Source organism: Cryptomeria japonica, chromosome 8, assembly GCF_030272615.1.
Source record: "Cryptomeria japonica chromosome 8, Sugi_1.0, whole genome shotgun sequence".
NCBI classification, from domain to species: Eukaryota; Viridiplantae; Streptophyta; class Pinopsida; order Cupressales; family Cupressaceae; genus Cryptomeria; species Cryptomeria japonica.
Genome location: NC_081412.1, coordinates 435,571,003 through 435,591,705, shown reverse-complemented (window position 1 = coordinate 435,591,705; position 20,703 = coordinate 435,571,003).

The window sequence follows — 20,703 nt, the reverse complement described above, 5'->3', positions numbered from 1 at the left end:
GTATCTTTTGCATCATACCTTAACATATATAAAGTGATCTACAATGATCTCATACATATATGAGTCATGTTATAATCCGCCGTGTCGGCTTACAAAAGATTTTACAATTAATTACAAAATATATTAATACAAATTTGTTGTCGGTCAGGGTGCCGGTAATCTTCTTTTTTGGTGTCAGTGTTTTGTATGCCGATGTAGAGTTTGTTGGTGTCGGTGTCAATGTCTGCCTATTGGTATCACATGATTGTAAGGTTGCCATCAATGACAATACCTTCAATCACCTACAATATCTCATTGGAGTGTGCATTTGTCAACAATCTCCCCCTTTGGCATTGATGGCAACACTCATGAGAAAAATTCAAGAATGTATCCAAAAATTGAAGTCCAAAAATCTTGCCAAAAACTGTACCATAAATTGTACTAGATGCGTGCTACCCCTGAGCAGATGATCTCTATTTATGGATTTTTCTCATCTCTACTACTCTCCCTTTGAAATCAATGACAAAGGTTGTCATTCGTTGTCAGTGGAGTCCTACCTGGATTCTTGTAACCGGTGGGTTACAATTTGAAAAATATCTGTCAAAACCAAATTTAAGCCACTACTGAATGATTTGTTGTCTTTTAGTGTCTCTTGATTTCTCTATACTGTACTGGTGAGTATGTGCATTTTCTCTTTCAATGTCTTTAGTCTAGGAACCAGAGCCTCAGATATTTATTTTCTCAAAGAAATGAGGTAGTCTAGTTTTGGACCAAGTCTACATTTTAAGTCCTTTGCTTTATCCTTTATTCTTTCTTTTTCCTTCTCTAACTGCTTGATTTTCTCTTCTTTCTCTGTCATCTTCTTCTCTATCTCCAAAATTGAATCTGATGTACCTATCAGATTGTTAGCAATATTGTTAATCTTATCTTGTGCTTTGCTGATTTCCATGTCTAGATCTTCTATTAAAATATTTGTTTTACAAGAATCTCTATACAGTTTCTTGAAGTCAAAAATTATCTCTCCAAGTTCCGGTAATAGGGTTTCCATTTTCTCCTTATTCTTCTTCACAATTTCCTCAAAGAATTTCTCTTTTTCTTTAATCATTCTTTCCTTGAATGTGTCCTCATTTATTTGATCAATAGTCAATATGTTGCCGGTGATGAACTTAGACAATGTGTCTAGTTGACCTAAAGAATCTTTGTTATCTACAATACACTTTGGTGCTATCAGTTTAAGAATGGGAATTATATCATCTATAGCCTTATAGGCTTGTGCATTGCACTCTATGATCTTCTTTATTCAATCTAATAAGACCTCTGTTAAATTCGTAGGTCTGAATTTTGCCATAGAAGTACCAGATGTTTGTCCAACTGCCTTCACAATAGTCATAAAACTGGTTGTAGTAATCACCTTGCTTGGTTTGACCTCTGGTAGGTCAGTCTATGTTTGCATTTCTACAAACAAAGGTTTAGGCTTTTCAGTTTTGGCTGGTGGCATTGTTTCTGTCTGAACTTGTGTCTCAACCTGTACCTATTCTGGTTTCTCTATTTGTGTCTTAGAAGGTTTCTCTAAGCTTTCAACTACCAATTTTTTAGATGTATTCTTAGTTTGTACCTCTATACTTTCCTTTGTCGGTTCTTCTGATGGTTTTCTAGTTGTATCTATCAGTTTCTCAGTGGTATCCTCTGTTGATTGCTCTGTCTATTTTTCTATGCTTATCTCAACTTCAGCATCTGTAGCCGATGACTTAGTAGTCACACCCATCTTCTTGTCCTCAATGGTTTCTCTATCAACCACAACATTTACTTCTTGAGTATCAATATTTACAGTGTACAAAACTTCAGACTAGGATTTGTATCCCCTAACAGAGTCTCCATACTCTCAGTAGCCAGTTGACTGTCAGTAGTATATATCAGTGGAGTATCTAAAGGAGGTGGGGGTACATTATCAGTTATTTTAAGGCTTGGAGGTCCACCTACCTTACCTTTCCCCTTATCCATGTCCTTTTGGTATACTTTAATAGTCTTTGGTCTAAGTAATTCTTCCTGTTTTTCTTTTTCCACAAAGTATATATCCCATCCATTAGTTGTTTCTTCAGAGACTTCATTTACTCTACCTGCCATTAGTGCTACATGCTGGTGAGCAGTGGAGAATACTGTCTGGTTTGCTTCACTTATTAGTTTATGTATTTCATCAGGTGAGTTGACTGGATGTACTGCAAGTAATTTTTCAATCTTGATTTTCTTTTCCATCTCAACAATTGCTAACCTTCTAGCTTCTAATCTCCTATATAGATCATTTGGTATTTCATCAACAACTTCCATAAAAAATTTCTTATAAATATCTAAGTGTAAAATTATACTGTTCTCTATGCTTTCCTTGTCATCTGCTGATAGTGTGTTATATATTTTGCTGATGTTCTTCAATTTTCCATCTTTAGTTATTTCGCTCAAGAGTTTATCCAATGGAGCAATATTTTGTTTTGTCTTCTTTTTCTTTGGAGTCATTTTCTTTACTGGAGGCCTAACTACCTGTTGTTTTTGTCTAGTTCTCTTGGGTGTAGGTGAGGGTATCGGTGAGGGTTTGATTTTCCTTTCTACCCTTTTAAATACTACTAGCATATCACTCTCAGAGGAGATTCCAACTGGTGAAAGATGAGCTTCTATTTGAAGTCCTTCCAACTCACTTTCCTTTATACCAGTTTGCTTCAAAACATCTTCCTTAATTGGTTTTGTCTGTCGGGTTCCCTTTCTTACTATTTCTTCAATCTTCTTAACCCTTTTCCTAGACTGAATTCCACTTTCTCTTGTTTCAGCATTTCCAAAAACTTTCTCAGTGGGTTCCTTTGGTGCTTCAAGGAGGGCTTTTGCATAAGTTTCAATAATATTGTCATCTGGATCATAGCCCATTTTAGTTACCCAGATAGTTCTACGGACAACTGCCTCCGTCCTGATTTCATCCTTCATGATTACAAAACAGATTTCTTTTTGATATTTGTCCATAATAGCTTGTGATAGTCTTACTCTATTTTTCATTCGAGCCTTCAGTGCTTGAAAATGTTCATTTAAGTTTTTCTCCGAGTTTCTCCCATGTTGTTCAATAGATCCAATAGTTGTTTTCCTATCGGAATGTCAAAGCTAAAATCTCTTGCACCAATACCGGGCACTTGTTTAGTTATGTACAACATTAGACAAACAAGAAAATTTCCAAATATGAATGTTCCTTTCTTATCTCCTTTAATTTTCCCCAAATTGTCTATCAATTCATCTTTGAGCCATTCACATATATCTATTCTAGCATTGTTGTTAACCATGTCATAAGCACTTTTGATACATAGGCTAGAAATTGAGTTCAACATATTTGCATGTGTAGCTTTATAACCTAAGATCATACTGATAAATCTGACATTTATGTCCTTTACATCATTTACCCTTAGAGACCTTTTGTCGAATGTTGCACCGGTTAAATCCATCACTGTGTCATTTGAGACTCTCTTCGCTTTGTCAGGTAACCCTGTTACTGCCTTAACGGCTTCCTTTGTGATTTTATGGATTGAATCCAACTAGAAGAATTCACCATGAACCCTACTTAACACAATCCTTATAATATCCTTGGGAAAATCCGGGACAATAAGGATTTCAGTAAAACCTAGGATTTCCACTATCTTTTGTTCTGACTTGATATTTCTAGATTCATCACAAATCACAGTGTTATACATGTTTTTGATTTCATCATCACCTAATTACTCTATATGACAATGTATATGCATCCTAGGGTTTTCAAACATATACTACTCCCTTAGGAATTTGAGAAAGTGCACCTATGCTATCATCTTTCTTCGCAATTTCAGGAACTAGTTTGAAAATGGGTCTAGGACACTTAATAAACTCAACAACAGTAGGGTTTGCAATAAATTCAGGAGTGGATGAAGAAGCCATAGTTATAAATACCTCAATATGCCTTTAGGATGAATTCTTTGATGAACTACTTCACTTTTCCGCTAAGGATGCCTTCACTCGGGAATTTTTGCGCTCTCGAAGATTTGAATTGCTCGGTGAATGAAAAAGGAGCCAAAACACTTGCTTTATAATGTTATTTTCTCCAACTACCACATTTAATGCTTGTCGGTTAAGTCACAACTTAACTCATCTGCCGATATAGAAGTAATTTCAACTTCTCACCATCAACTGAGGGAATAATAGCATGTTTTTCATTTTGTTGCTAAACCCCCAAAGGATTTTCCTTCAGTTAGATGAAGAGTCTCCTGCCAGTGGAGTGATACTCTATTCTACCAGTGGAGGAATATTCCCATCAACATTCTGATCTGACTTTCTGATCCATTGTTTTGAGAATTCTTTCTTTACCTCTTCAACCTTTTCTTTACCTTTCAAACTAGGACCTTTGTTATTTGCCGGTGGGGACTTGCTTCTACAAAATTTTACAATATGTCTAATTTTGTTACAAGCATTACAAGTCACATTGTTTTTTTCTAAATAGCTTTCCCATATCCTATGTCGGTATGTGATCTGCATTGATTAGATAAGTGTCCAAATCTTCCACAAACATAACATCTTACATTCATTTTGCAATTTTCTGAGTTATGACCAACTTTGTTGCATTTAGAACATTGACCGGTGGGTGTATTAGTGTTCTAATAATTTCTAGATCTACACTAATTTTCTCTATAACCATACTTGTTACAGTTAAAGAATTTCCCATTAAATTTGTAAGCATTAGGTTGTCTTACCGGTTTGCTATGATAATGATTGTTTGCAGTACTAGAACTTTCACTAGTTTCAAATCCAAGGCCATTTGTATCACCATTAGGTTTCTAATTCTTTAGCATGTCAAAAAGTTCTTCCGAACTTTTCTTGAATTTCTCCTTGTGTTGATTTGCAGCAGTCAATTCATTCTCTAAGATTCCTTTCTATCTCATGAGTTCAGTTCTGTCATTTTGTGTGTGCATTAATAAATCTATCTTCAACATATCATTTTCATGACTGAGTCTTGTGTTTTCATTTCTAGCATCATTTAGTCTTCTAGCCATGTCTTCTTCATTCTTCTTTCTGTCTTCAATTTCTTTACAAAATCTCATAGTCATATCCTGCATCTCATTCTTTGTTGTTATGATTTCTTGTCATAGCTTTTTTACCAAATCATTAAGAGTTTCCTTCTCATCTTCCTCTTTTTGCATCTTCTCACAAAGTTCTCTTATTTTATTCCTTGCTATAGTGTAATTTTCTTGAAGTGCTTGAATGATATCTTGAGAAGCCTTCAGATCATCCTCAAGTTTGATATTCTTCACCATTTCTACATCATAGTCTGAAAGAGCTATTTCTAATTGCTTTCTCAAGTTATCCATCTCTATCGGTGACAAGATCTTCCTCAAGTTGTTAGGCTTCTGAAAATAGAGGACCAGGCTCTAATACCAATTGTTAGGATTCCCAAAGATACTAAGAGGGGGGGGTGAATCAGTATCTGACCGGTATGTTAATTTTCTTAACTTATAACTGTAAAGCGGAAAATCCAACCCTAGGTGTTCCCCCCACTCCAAGGAGAGAGAAAGGAGGTCCCTAGGGTTGGCGGTTTTCACTTAGGAGGGACTTTACATTCAAAAGAGGGGTTGAAACTCACAAGATCCAATCCCACACAATGCAAGATTGAATTCTAAATGAGTTTCAAGGGTTGAGACAACAAGGATACCCTCTTTTGTAAAGAATGTAGATAGAAGGATTGAACTAGGAATGTATATAAAAGTAAGAAAGATTTGCTTGTAGATGGAGGTAGGGACACAGGATGAAGCTACGGACCTAAAATTAGTAGTAAAATGTCAAGACAATGTTGTTTTGCAAGTTTGAGCAAAAGTTGATGGGATGATGGCGCCCAGAGTGCACACGGTCCTCTAAAAAATCCGCAAAATGAAGGGGGATCTGTTCGCCTCTGCACAAGGATTCCAGATCTTCAATTACAGCTACGTACCTGCAACCTACATACAAAAAAGAGAGGACGATTGGGGGGTTAGGGATTAGGGGTTTGCCTTCAGGTCAAACCTTGGTTTTGGAATTAACCAAGAAATGAGAATGCTATAAATGTAAATGTTTATAATGTAATCAAGTACTGATACCTTGTTGTAAGAATGTTTGTATTCTTACATGCGAAGGTGTAATGATGTTGTATGTTGTATGTGATCTCCTCTTTAATGGTTGAATCCTTGTCTTGAATGCAACACCTAGCCTTGAATGGAGACTTAGAATGCTCAATTGCTTGAAGGAATACTTGAATGCTTGAATGTTTGAATGTTTGAATATCGCTTTTGCCTCTTACACATGTATGTTTTTTTTCTCTTTTTTGGGAGGGGAAATGTAGTTTATATACTTGTCAATTAGGGTTAAGAGACTGATTTTTCTGACCTTAGGCCGACCCAGAAGCATTATTTTCCGAATTGCAAACTTAAAGACCCGATGCCCAACAAGAGACCAGGCCCAAAATAAGGCCAGGGACCAGGGTGCTGGGTGCCATGGTCCCACCTCCCGAGACAGCAGGGTGCAAGGAGGATCAGACCAAGGTAAAAAAATATGCAGTTTTTGGTGTCATAAACAAGTTTTGGGGTCTCCATTCAGGTTCAACGTTGCACTGCCATCGTGAAGACCCAAATGCAGTTGAAATTGCAAGTGTCGCAATTTTACGACGCTACATTTAGCCCCCACTTTATCGGGAGTATAAGCGTACGCCCATACTTCCGGTAAAGTACAAGGAAACAACATTGAAAGACTTTCACCACATCAAGGAGGCAAGATACACCAAGCCCCCAGTGGACCAAGGATCTTATGACTTCGATTGACAAAGTAAAAGGGAAGATCATGAGGGAGAACCATGACTGTCAGTAGTAAGGTTCCCTCACTATGAGTCATGCAAGAAAAATACCAAAATTTTTTGAGGCAAAGCTAAGTCCGCCAAGAAATTTTTGAGAATCTTGAAGAGATATGGACGAAGTGTATGCCCCCCTACATTAAAGCAATCACACATGCCTCATCAGGGGTGATTGCTTTAAGGTGGTGATACACATATAAGAAATGAGAAGGGAAAGGAGCACATTATCACAAAGATTTAGCCCCCAAGTGTGAGATAAACCCAAGGATAATAGACACAAAACACAAAGCACGAGGTGACTTCGCTTTCCTTGGGGTCAGTATGCTATATGATAATTCATGTATATCATATGTATGTATGCATAATTGTTCTTCATTCCCCAATCAAGGAAGGTCACCTAGAAGAAGGGAACACGTGTCTTTTGAGTCAACATGAGAGAGACCAAAAGAGATCTCAATGCTTTGCATCATCCTCAAGTAGACAACACTAAGGACAATGAATAGAAGAATGGGAATAACACATAGAAGAAATAACAAAAGAGATCAAAAGAGGAGGAGAGAATCTGCTATGCTAATGAACTAGTCTAGCACGTCATCCACCCCCCGATCTTGCTGATCAATATTTCGGGAAGGCAGGAAACACGCTAGAGGAGGAACATCCAACATAGCAGATGGAGCTATCACAAGATCCAAACAAGGGCTATGTTCATGTTCCAAGCCATGTTGTTCTTGTCTAGGAGCTAGGATAAGTGCTTTAGAAAATTCATTAGATAAATGGTTATCAACATCAACCTATTCATATTCACTATCAGAATGAAGAGGAGTAACATTTTCATCATGAATAACATTTTCATCTATATCATCATCAAGATTTATAAAAATAGGATCTTTAACTTGCATAGGATCAAAACCATCATGCATCTTATGTTTAGGATATTTTGGCTCAATTTTTGGCTAAGGAGAAAATGGAATAATACTAGCTGAAGGTGTCTTTGGGGATTGCAAAGTTGGAGAAGCAGCTGCACGAGCTCTAAGACGATGCTTTCATCGGCGTTCATGCGCAGAACGATTTCGTCTAGTCTTAGTAGGACGTTGAGAAGATTGAGGAGGAGGAATGTTCTCATCCTTATCACTTGGGTGTTTAGGTTGTGGTCTCTTAGGTTGGATAATAGGAAAAGAGGAAGGTCTCTTCTCTCTATAAGAGGAAGGAGGAGGAACTGCTCCATATAAAGGAGGAATATCTGGTTTAGGAAGAAGACCAAGTCCATCATGATGAGGAGGTATAGGTCTACCTTTAGAAATTTTATTAGACATAGACATAGTCACATCCATAGGGATGGGTTGGGAATCTTCTTGAGGAACAACATTAGTTTTATCTTTCAAAGGAAGAACTTCCTTCTCAAGAATGATAGGAATATCAAGTTTGGGTGTTCTAGATTCACTTAGAGATAGGATCATATCTTTTTTCCACTTTTGATAAGATTTGAAAAGATGATCACTTCGCAGTGGAAGAGATTGGAATTGTTTAGGCCAAAAATAATCAATAGGAATGTTAGAAGTTATTTCAGCTGGTTTAAAGAGACTATGATTGATAGTAACAACTTCACCATTATGGGGAAATTTCAAACACTTGTGAATAGGAGAAACAATAGCTTTCATGGAAGATAGCCAAGGATAGCCTAGCTTCACACGAAATTGTTTGGACGATGGAATAATAGCAAAGCTCACATCAAGGGATTTGTTATGGACCTCAATAGGTAATGTAATAGAACCAATTGCAGGAGAAGAAAATGCATCAAATAATTTCACAACCACATTTGTTTTGTCATAGATCACTTGATTCAATTGCAAAGTAAAAAGAAATTCTTTAGTAATTATATTAACCATGCAAGAAGGATCAATAAGCACTCCACGACAAGGTGTATTCTTGACTTTTGCAACTATATATAGAGGACCATCAGGTGCCCTGATAGTTTCAATGGAATCAAATGTGATGGAAGGCTCTTTAGGGATTTTCTGCTACTCTACAAAGTTAATTACATTCGGAGTCATAGATGAGAAAGAGGAATCATTAGTCTCAATCACATTAGAGGTATGAGAAGGTAATGGTTCAGTAAAAATATTAAGATTTTGGTTAGGAGGAGCTACAGATGTGTTGCCTTTATCATTCACACCTAAAATAGAGATAGTATTATTATCAATCAAATCTTGAATTTATCCTTTAAAGCAAAACATTTTTCAGTATCATGCCCAGGTTGACGATGAAATTGACAAAAGGATTTGTTATCAAAATAGGGTGAAGTAATCTTTGCAGGATCTATTTGCTTTATAGGAGGGAGAGTAAGCACATTTTGTTCCAATAACTTATTCATAATACTATGCAATGATTTATTCAAAGGAGTAAACTTTCTTTCTTTCTTGAAAAACTTAGAAATAGGAGGCACACCTGATGCTGCATTCACATTGTTGTTGATGATGTTTTCATTGAACTTAATGAACTCTCTATTCGGTTTAAACTTCCCAAATGGTTGTTGACTACTATCACCCTTATCACTCGGAGCCATAGGATTTTCTTGTTCCATTTGACTCACAGTTAGTTGATAATTGTGAAGAGTTGCGCACAACTGTTGGAAAGAAGTAAACTCAGAAAATAGAAGTTTTTCTCTAATATCTTTTTGTAAATTAGAAATAAAGATTCTTTTAATATCATTGTCAGGTACTAGAAAAGAAATTTGAGCACACAAATGCTTATATCTACCAATGAAATCAGTTACTTTTTCTTTAACACCTTGTTTACAATGCATTAAATCAATCAAAGTCACTTCAGGACCTATATTGTTTTGAAATTGTTGAATAAAAGCATTTGCAAGTTGTTGGAAGGAAGTAATAGAATAGGAAGGAAATGAGCAATACCATTGTAGAGCCTTATCTCTTAATGTTCTAGTAAACAGTTTTGCAAGCAACCTTTGGTCATGAGCAAAATCGGTACATATTGTTTGAAAAGTCTTAACATGTGTTAGAGGATCACCTTTACCATTATAAAGCTCCAATTGCGGGATTTCAACATGCTTAGGGGGGATAGCTCGAACAATGTCAAGAGAAAGTGGGCTCGCAACATCAAATGTGGGCACACTAAACTTAGATTGATTCATAGAGGCAATTTGTTGTTGTAAAGAAGAGACAGTTTGTGCAAGATTGGTAATGGTCGCTTCAGTCGAAGAATTCATATTAGACGTGTTGGATTGTGATGGAGGTATTATGTTATTGAAAGAAGGTATTGATTGAGAGTAAGGTGGTGGGACACTATGATAGTTAGTCATAGGAGATGATTGGAAAGGAGGAACACTACAAGGAGGAATGGAATGGTTAAATGAATTGCCTCCTTGCGTCATGTTCATTTGTGGAGATGAAATAGGGACACTCATTGAAGGAATGAATGAAGAAGTTGGATTGAATGAAGGAAGAGGGTTAATTGAAGAAGAAGGATTTCCCCCATGACTGGTGATCATAGGCGGAATGTTTTGTATTGAAGTAGTCATTATGTTTGATGTAAAAGTAGGTATACTAGCAATAGAAGTTGTCAAAGGAATATAATGATTGACTTGAGTAGGAGGTTGTGTATAACCTAAAGTTTCAGCACAACTCTTCATAGGCATCACATTCGAATCCACAATGTGTGCAATACCACGCAAAATATCAATTCCATTCTTATCACTTTGAACCATATGTTTTAGACCCTCAATTAAGGAAAGAGCTTGACTACCGGGGTATTCTTGAGACATCCATTGCTGAAAATCATCAAATTGGTTATCCAATTTCGAAAGTTGTTCTACAGAAACCTCATGGAGAGCTTCTTCATCATTGAGAGGATTAGAGGAATTACCCATGTCCTCGTTAAAAAGGCCATTCAAATTAGGTTCCATCTCCTCGGTAATTAAACCTTGGAAAGACTTAATTCTAAGGCTTCGTCTAACGGGAATAGTGTAAGTAGGGCTTATTTTTGTAAAACTCATGCACTAAAGAGAGAGAGAAGATTTTGAATTTTAGAGGTAGCAAATTTCAATAAAATCAGCCAATCTCCTAGATTTAAGCTGTTAAATGCGATCATGACAATCTCCCGAAATTTCAGAAAAAATGTCAGGGACCATGGCGAACGGAGTGCACACGGTCCTCACAACTTTTTTCAAAATTTTCAGGGATGAAAGTTATGATGATTTTAAAGCTAATCTGAAAAAATTGAGTGATTTTACGATCTGTAGATAGGCCAAATTAAAGTTGCAATCTCAAAATTGAACCCTACCAAGATTGTTGAAAAATGCAAAATTTGAATTTTGAAAAAGAGAGGGAAACTGAAATTTTGAATTTTATGATTTTAGAGGGAATACTAAAAGCAATGCAGGCTTTGAAATTTAAAAGTTGACTCAATTTCATGCAAAATTCAATTTTGAAAGCAGAAATCAAAGTTGTTACAATTAAACATTTAATTTCAAAAGTCACAAACTGCAAAAATTTCAATAAAGCACTGAAATTTCGAATGAATGCCAACACACTTTTCAGATTTAGGACAGTAAGAAACACAATTTTAACACAAATTTCAATTTCAACAATTTTTGAATGATTAGAAGCCTTAATCCAGGCAATCACTAGACCAACTTTGACTTTAATTTTGAAAGTGTTAGAATTGATGAAATCAGCCAAGATTCTGGATTTTAGCAGAAAAATACAGTAAGATCTAGCTCCCAAAATTTTGGAAAAAATGTCGGGGACAATGGCACTCAGGGTGCACACGGTCCTCGCAACTTTTTTCAAAATTTTGAGGGATGAGAGATTTTATGATTTTGTTGCGGAATCCAAAGTTACAGCCGATTTGGAGGTGTTCTGATCAGTGAAATCATCGGTCAAAGGTTGAATCAAGAGGGTTTTTTAAAAATTAGGGTTTTGACACTTAAACACTTAATTTTCAGAATTAAAGCATAAAAATGAATTGACAATTTGCAATAGAAGGGTAGATCTGAAACAAGCCTTAACAATTAAACATTTCGCAAGCTCAATTACTAAAAAGAAAATTTAGGGTTTTTATGCAATTAACCTCTAAAATTTGCAAAAGATCAAACATGGAAATGTAATTAAGGAAGCAATTTTTTTTTTTTTAGATCTAACCATGAATAATCAGAATTAGGATGTTCACGTCGGGTTCACCAAAATGTAAAGCGGAAAATCGAACCCTAGGTGTTTCCCCCACTCCAAGGAGAGAGAAAGGAGGTCACTAGGGTTGGCGGTTTTCACTTAGGAGGGACTTTACATTCAAAAAGGGGTTGAAACTCACAAGATCCAATCCCACACAATGCAAGATTGAATTCTAAATGAGTTTCAAGGGTTGAGACAACAAGGATACCCTCTTTTGTAAAGAATGTAGATAGAAGGATTGAACTAGGAATGTATGTAAAAGTAAGAAAGATTCGCTTGTAGATGGAGATAGGGACACAGGATGAAGCTACAGACCTGAAATTAGTAGTAAAATGTCGAGACGATTCTGTTCTACAAGTTTGAGCGAAAGATGACAGGACGATGGTGCCTGGAGTGCACACGGTCCTCCGAAAAATCCGCGAAACGAAGGGGGATCTGTTCGTCTCTGCACAAGGATTCCAGATCTTCAATTACAGCTGCGTACCTGCAACCTACACACAGAAAAGAGAGGACAATTGGGGGGTTAGGGATTAGGGGTTTGCCTTCAGGTCAAACCCCGATTTTGGAATTAACCAAGAAATGAGAATGTTGTAAATGTAAATGTTTGTAATGTAATCAAGTACTGATACCTTGTTGTAAGAATGTTTGTATTCTTACATGCGAAGGTGTAATGATGTTGTATGTTGTATTTGATCTCCTCTTCAATGGTTGAATCCTTGTCTTGAATGCAATACCTAGCCTTGAATGGAGACTTAGAATGCTCAATTGCTTGAAGGAATACTTGAATGCTTGAATGTTTGAATGTTTGAATATCGCTTTCACCTCTTGCACATGTATGTTTTTTTTCTCTTTTTTGAGAGGGGAAATGTAGTTTATATACATGTCAATTAGGGTTAAGAGACTGATTTTTCCGACCTTAGGCCGACCCAGAAGCATTATTTTCTGAATTGCAAACTTAAAGACCCAATGCCCAACAAGAGACCAGGCCCAAAATAGGGCCAGGGACTAGGGCACTGGGTGCCATGGTCCTGAGGGACCAGGGCACTAGGCGCCATGGTCCCACCTCCTGGGACAACAGGGTGCAAGGAGGATCAGGCCAAGGTGCAGAAATATGCAGTTTTTGGTGTCGTAAACAAGTTTCGGGGTCTCCATTCAGGTTCAACATTGCGCCGCCATCATGAAGACCCAAATGTAGTCGAAATTGCAAGTGTCGCAATTTTATGACGCTACAATAACATGAAAAGCATATTAAAACTGTGTACTGGTAAACCAGAAATAATGCAGCAAATAAGAATAACAACCACAACATGAAAAAAACACCATAACACAATGTTTTAACTAGGAAACCCGGTGTGGGAAAAACCTCGGTGGGATTTTTGACCCACAATATTCACTTACAGGCCAATAAAAGAATATTACTGCTACAACAGGGGCCTGCACATGCAAGAAGGCCAAGTGCCTAGAGCACACTGCTCAATTACAAAAGAAGTCACACTGAATTACAAAAATGGACTATACTAATACAATGTCTTGTACTACTTCAAATTAGCATCTGCTATGCCATATTTAGTACCTGTTTAAGCTTTGCTACATACATAAACCCTTATCCAGTAATTCGCATAACAGGTCTGCTACCTTCTATCTTTTGCATCATACCCTAATATATATAAAGTGATCTACAATGATCTCATACATATATTAGTCATGTTACAATCCGCCATGTCGGCTTACAAAATATTTTACAATTAATTACAAAATACATTTATACAAAATTGTTGTCGGCTAGGGTGTCGGTAATCTTCTTTTTTGGTGTCGGTGTTCTGTATGCCGGTGTAGAGTTTGTTGGTTCTGGTGCCGGTGTTCTGTATGCCAGTGTAGAGTCTGTTGGTGTCGGTGCTAGTGTCTACCTGCTGGTATCACATGATTGTAAGGTTGCCATCAATGACAATACCTTCAATCACCTACAATATCTCATTGGAGTGTGCATTTGCCAACATATAGTCATTTGGGATACCATGAAGGAAGGTACATGAGATATCCTGCTATCTTGTGCCTTAGATAGGCATTGTAAGAGGTTGTACTGGGAGATAAAAGATGAGGTGAAGCAAGTTCTACTGCTATCCCATGACCACTAAGATGGGAAAGATGCTGGCAGGCAGGGTAAAAAAACTTGACAGAGTGGAGCATCCTGCTAGCCCGCATAGGTCCAAAATGTGTGCATAATATGTTGTGGGTTAACAAGAATACAACAATTAAAGGATCCCCTCCATCTCACACTAAATAAAAAATGAGGTCGAATGACCATGTGGGGTAACTACAAGAAGGGTATAGCATATCCCGCCATACAGCACCAAGGATAGCCAAAGAAATAAGACCTTATGGGGAATCAAATGAAGACGTAGAAGGTATCTCCCACTATCCTGCATGGTATAAAGTGGGTGCATAATGATTTTGTGGTGTAACAAACAATGGGAGATGAATCACATCATGCTCCCATGATGCCAAAGACTAGAGGATGGAACCCTTGTGGGGCAAGACAAATGGAAAATGGTGCACATCCTGCCATCCCCCTGTGACATAGTTTAAGGTCATTATGACCATTATAGATGATTCAATGGACATGTTGGTAGCCTGATTGACTCAGAGGTCTACATGGAAGGTTGACTATTATTGACCAAATCAGACTAAGAAGATTCAGATGATACATTTACATGTCTATAAAGAAGATGACCTGCATGGTAGTTGACCAAGCTTGACCATGTGTTTTGGATGCTAAAAATGAATACAACTGGCTTCTAGGAGGTCAAAGAATGAACCATATGTGTCAAAGTCAGTGACTACAAAGGAAATGCTTTTAAAAGAGGTTGTTGTCAATCATTTCAAAATAGGATGATGGAGAATACATTAATGGCAACTTTGTTGTAGGTTGCTGGTGTGGCTCTAGGAAGGATACCGGATCTCTTTGGGCAGAGGAAGATTACTAAACTTAGTAAGTTAAGTACAGAGAATGATCTTAAGATAGGAAGGATGAATTTAATAGAGGCGGCCAATATAGGGACATATTTAGGATGGACAATAAAATCTCCTGTAGTAGAAAATCTCCAAGACAACATAATTGAATAAAATATTCGATTTCTTTTTTGAAGGGAAATATTGGGTGGACAGATCCAATTGAATCAAGCAGTAGATTTGATTAGATATGAAAATGGTAGGTGTGGTTGTCGAGACAAAGATAGAGGTGGAAATAGAAGAAAAGGGTATTGTCGCCAAGAAAAGAGTAGAAGCTACAGAAGTAGAAAGATAGAGAATAGAGATTAGAGAGAATCTTTAGCAAGGTGAAGTAGATATAGAGAGAAGCAAAGATATAGAGAAGTAGAAGAAAAGAGAAGAAGACATACAGATAGAGGAAGAAGAGGAAGAACATCAATAGGTAGAAAAATCCATTCTTAGCTATGAGGAATTTGTAAGTGTTACAAAACATTTGTAAAAAGGTTTTATCATTTTATTGCAAAACTTGATATTATTATATTTCTCTGAGTGGGTTCTCAAAGAAGGGGTAGGTTCTCTAAATTATGGGTTGGTCCTCCTTGATTTGGTGCTCAAAATCATCAAGGGTTGGTGCTCCTTGGGTTTGTGCCCTAAACATATTATAATCGGTGATTTTATTGTGAGGTTAGATTTGAGCATTAGACTCCAACAACTATTTTCATCGAGGTTTTTCCCAGTGTGGTTTTCCTCATAAATATTGTGTTGTGAATTGATTCTTGTGTGTGTGTGTTTGTGTGTGTTATAATTTGCATTATATTCTTAATACTTGCACACTTGAGTTATAATTTTTTTATAATACACTGACTCACCCCTTCTCTTAGTGTCCATTTGTGTTCTTCAATTGGTGGAAAATCCCTAGGTTCCCTTATTGTAAATCTTTCTCTAGCTTGGGTAGATCTTGTCTTGTGAAAACAATGGCCAGAACTGAATCCTCTTCTAAAGCACCTATGTTCGATGGCACAAACTATGCCTTCTATAGTAGAAGAATGGAGACACACTTGTCTTCCCTTGGGTTTGATGTTTAGATGTCAGTGAAAAATGCATCTATATTTCCATCCACTCCTCCTACAGATCCTGATGCTAAATGGGAATATGAGAATAATACCAAAGATAAGAACACAATCTTAAGTGGCATGTTTGATATAGAGTTTGTCAAAGTCATGCATTGTACTTCAACAAAGGCAACACAAGATAACCTGTAAAGTATATATGAAGGAGATACCAAAGTGAAATAAGCCAAATTGGAAAATCTAAGAGCTCAATTTGAAAGCCCAAAAAATGAAAGAAGAGGAGAAGATAGCTCACTATCTACAAAGAGTGGATGAGATTGTAAGTGTTAAAAGAGGACTTGAAGAGGATGTCTTAGATTAAGTTATTGTAAAGAAGGCTCTAAAATCATTAACCACAAGGTATGATACAAAGGTCTATGTTATTAAAGAATATAAAGACTTAAAGACATTCTCTATGGATGAGTTGTTTGGCTCTCTATTAGCCTATGAGATGAGAACAATAGGTGGAGAAACATCAAACAAAGAGGCTTCTTTCAACTAAATCAAGAAAGGAAAAGAATAATCTACCCATGAAGAAGATGATTAAGACTCTAATACTATTGTAGCTATTTTTGTGAGAAAACTCAAAAAGGGATCAGGCAAGTACAAAGGTAAGCTACCCTTCAAGTGCTTCAACTGTTGTAAAATAGGGCATTTTGCTTGTAAGTTCCCCTATGGTGAGAAAGATGGAGATGAGAAGCAAAACAAAAAATCTTTTGGTAAGGATAAAATGAAGAAAACCTACAAGCCAAGGAAAAGGATCTTTAGGAAGACAAACAATCTCTACACTTTTGAAGATGATGTTGTTGATGAAGAGACTGTCTCTGATGAGGATTACAATGAAGAAGAAAGAGAGGTTAATCTATTTATGGCACAAGGATAACTAGATGATGATAAAGATTCTAGTGATGAAGAGGAAGAAGTTGAAGTTGAAGTAGACCTAGAAGGTGAACTTGTGAGTGCTCTAGAAGAACTTGGAAAGGTGAGAAAAGAATACAAAAAATATAGGTCTGTTGCTGCTCAAGAACAAGAGCTGCTAGACAAATCCCTTGAGGAGTCAAAGACAATAGTTTTTAACTTGAGAATCTAGTTGGAAGAAGCAAAAAGGATGTAGGAAGTAACAAAATAAAATTTAGAGGAGAAGGAAAAGGAGTATAAAAAGATAGAGGAAGAAATTGTAAATCTCATAAAGTAACTTGAGAAGTGCAAAAATGAACTCAAGATGTGAACCAAGTATGGTGACAACACTGAGGCATTGGACCAAATGTTGAGCAAGAAAAAGTATACCAAAGACATTAATGGTGTTGGATTTGAAGCAAAGCAATGTTCCAATCATGAATATTCACTTAGCAAGGAGATATACTTCATTTCCTCAAGTGAAAGTGAAGTCAAACAAACATTCACAGTCAAGAAGCACATTGAAAAGAAGACATATGCTACTGCAAAAAAGAATCAGTCAAAGACTCAACATGCTAATCCTAAAAGAAAATCCAAGGTTGATGATGGAGGCTTCACAAAAGTCAAGGATGCAAGAAGGAAGAAATCAGAAAGATAAAACTATGCTTCTCCAAGGAAACAAATGAGAAACAACTTCAATAATAATTGGTATGTACCTTAGTTCCATGGATACTATTATAATTGCAATAGTTATGGTCATAGAATTGTAGAATGTAGACTTATGTGTAGGTCCCTTCCTAGTTATGAAAATAGAAATCCTTTTGTTTCTCTTAGAGATTTAAATTTTATTTGTTATCATTGCAATTGTGTTGGTCATAGGAGTCATGAATGTAGGAGAAATGTATCTTAGTCCTACAATAGATTATCAAATTCATCATTCAATGTGAATGTAAAATGCTATCATTGTCAAAAATTGGGACACATTGCAAAACATTATAAGCTTAGGAAAACTAAGCAAAAGAAGACAATGTCAACATCTAAACCAAAAGCAAAACCAAAACATAATGGGACAGCAAAAAAGAAGAAAGAGACCAAAAAATTTTGGGTAGAGAAAGATAAAAAAAAAACTGAGTCAAGTTTCAGTGTAAAAACTACCTTACATGTAGAAAGGAAAAATGTGTGGGTAGTAAACAGTGGGTCCTCCAATCACATGATTGGAGACAAGAAGAAATTTACTAAACTTGAAGATTGGAATGGTGGTTCAACGAGGTTTGTATTAGGTTAATAGATTACATCAATCAAACCACTTAATAACCTTTAACCAGACCACACAAACATTGAATACAAGAATAGTAGAAACACATACTGGTAAGAAATAAAACTTAAGAATGAAATAGAGAATTAACACAATGCAACCATACCACATAACACCATGATTTGTATGTGGAAAACCTGGAAAGGGAAAAACCACAGTGGGAAGCCTACCCACAGTCAGATGATACTTCTACAGAAAGTATGTGATAAAATGAGGGGCCTCCACATGTAGGAAGGCACACTACCTAGAGCGTACTACTCATTACAAACGAGTCTCACTGACTATAGAGAGGCTATAACCACCTCAAGATAAATGGACAACAATCCAGAATAATGAACTCCTAGAAATAGCATCTACCATGCCTGATTATAGTCCCGGTTAAGCTCAATATGGGAGGCCTTTGGCCTCTTCCTTAAACCCATTTCGATCACCTATGATCGACCAAATCTCCTTCGCATATGATATTGCATTTCACAACCACGACACACTTATTTCATTCCCATTCCATACCCTTTATAATTTACAATGAGATCATACATCATTTTATACAACCCTAAGGCCTAAACCAATTAGGTCGGCCACCTAAAATATATTACAATAAGATCATTACTTTCATCCATATTAAAATGATATGCCATGTCAGCTTAAGACCAAAACAACAATAACCAATCCATAATCATCCCGGTAACATGATACCAGTCCATAACCTAGATAGGTACTAAACCTAATCTAGGTCCACCAAAGCAATATCTTTAAACAATTGAGGCACAATCAAGGATCACCTTCTACAACTTGAATTCCATCTAGAATCTGCACCAACACCACTTAGCATTTTGTCAAGGTTTCTTAGTGAAAGCTCTGTCAGTTAAACCTTAAACCCATGTTGGTAAGGGTTTACAAGAGTGTATGATAGCATTCGATCACCAAGTCAATACCATTAGACCAAAAAATGCTCCAGAAGCATGTAACACATAAAACCAAACATACTCCATTGATCCAAACATGCTGGAAGTGTCCAATAGATAGTCCCTTCTGCTAGTAACACTAGATCTTCTACCGGTAACCAAAACCTATCTGCGAGTAACCAACCATAATAAATAGTATTGACATCAATGATAAAAAATCAATGCAACACATAATCAATTCATCCATATTGCCATCAATCTCCCCTTTTGGCATCGATGGCAACACTAGATTTGAAAAACATCTAAGTACCAAGAAATGCCAAACAAGTCTCTCCCTGTGGAAGACAACCAACAATCTCCTTTATATAGCTCTGAATATCAACAACTCCCCCCTAAAGAATAATATCTCTATAAAGTTTTGAATTTAGTTTTCAGATCACTATCTCTCCCCCTTTGATATCAATGTCAAAATTTGACAAAAATATCAAGGCAAAAATATAAACTTTTAATCTCAAAGCTGCCTACTCCCCCTGAGTAGTAGCACCACTGATCAGTGCCAGAATGAATAGTATCTATGATAATGCATGTCAGACTGATTCCAAACCGCATCAATCAAGTCTATGTCAGAGGGGCAGAAACTCCTAACCCGTCTCTCAAATACTCAAATGATTCCTTAGATAGTGGTTTAGTGAATTTATCTGCAATTTGTTCTTTAGTGTTCACATAAACCAATCTCACTTCCTTTTCTTCCACCTTGTCCTTCAAAAAGTTATATTTTATTGGTATGTGTTTAGTCTTAGAGTGAAATATTGGATTCTTAGACATGTCAATAGCTGTAGAGTTATCATAGTAGATAACTACTAGTTCACTACAATTTATCTTGATATCCTTCAACATTTTCTTCATCCACAAGACTTGAGTGCAATTAGTTGCTACTGCAACATATTCAGCTTCTGCAATAGATAAAGAAATGCATGAATATTTTTTGTTGATCCATGGAACCAATTTCTTTCCAAGAAAGAAATCTCCACCAGAAGTGCTCTTCCTATCATCAATATCTCCTGACCAATCTGAATCTATATATGGACATAAAGTGAAGTCATCATCACTAGAATACCATAAGCCATATTTTGTTGTTCTTTACAAATATCAAAATATCCTCTTTACTGCACATTCATGATTATCTTTAGGATTAATTTTATAGCTTGAAACAATACTTACTGCATTAATAATATCTGGTCTAGTCTGAGTAAGATATAACGAATGACCAATCATATACTTATACCTTATCAGATTTACCGGTGTAGATGTATCTTTGATAGATAATTTCTCACTAGTCACCATAGGAGTACTGACCAGTTTGGAATTATCCATACCAAATTTCTTCAACAATTCCCTTAGATACTTAGTTTGACAGATGAAAATGCCTTTGTCAGTTTGAGTAATCTACAAA